This window comes from Argiope bruennichi, chromosome 3 (genome assembly GCF_947563725.1).
Source record: "Argiope bruennichi chromosome 3, qqArgBrue1.1, whole genome shotgun sequence".
Classification (NCBI taxonomy): Eukaryota; Metazoa; Arthropoda; class Arachnida; order Araneae; family Araneidae; genus Argiope; species Argiope bruennichi.
In genome coordinates this window covers 32263569-32264253 of record NC_079153.1, presented here as the reverse complement: position 1 = coordinate 32264253, position 685 = coordinate 32263569, and positions in this window count along the sequence as shown.

The following is a 685-nucleotide window of genomic DNA, read 5'->3' as shown; positions in this document are numbered from 1 at the left end:
ATCAACAATGCAATGATATTAAAATCCATTTCATTTAACTAGTTATTATAATGACTTATTATGTACTATCGTACAATAGTTACAGTACGAATGAACTACCACACATGCATATTTATTTGAAATTTATATTGGTTCAAATAGTTTACTAATAAAAGGAGTCCATAGGCAAACGTTCAAGTACAGAAACTTTTTCATTGATTCAGTTTGACATAAACGGTTTGAAAAATTGTCTGCTTAACTACGGATAACAGATTTCAAATTCAGTTCTCAAATTTCAGTTGAAGTAAGGGGTGAAGTATTTTTATTCTATATTCTGACGAATTCAGGCATTTTAAGACCCTATGCACTTACTGTTCTTCGATCCGATGAATCATATTCAGTAAAATATTCTTGGCATTCCACGTTTTAAGTCTAAAAAGTGTTTCTATTTTCAGCAAACAATCAGTTTAATACTATTTTTTTATTCCTTTATAATTAAATATCAAGTATAAAAGAACATAATAAAGCATTTTAAAGCAATTGCTTATCTAGTGAAATTTAAAAGTAATGGAACAATTTTAATGATGCACCTTTTGTAGGATTCATTCACAAAATTTTTATTTTTAGTTAAAATATTTAATATATATATCCATAAAAAAGATAATAGATCTAAAAATGAATCAAAATAACAGCATAAATAATGGTT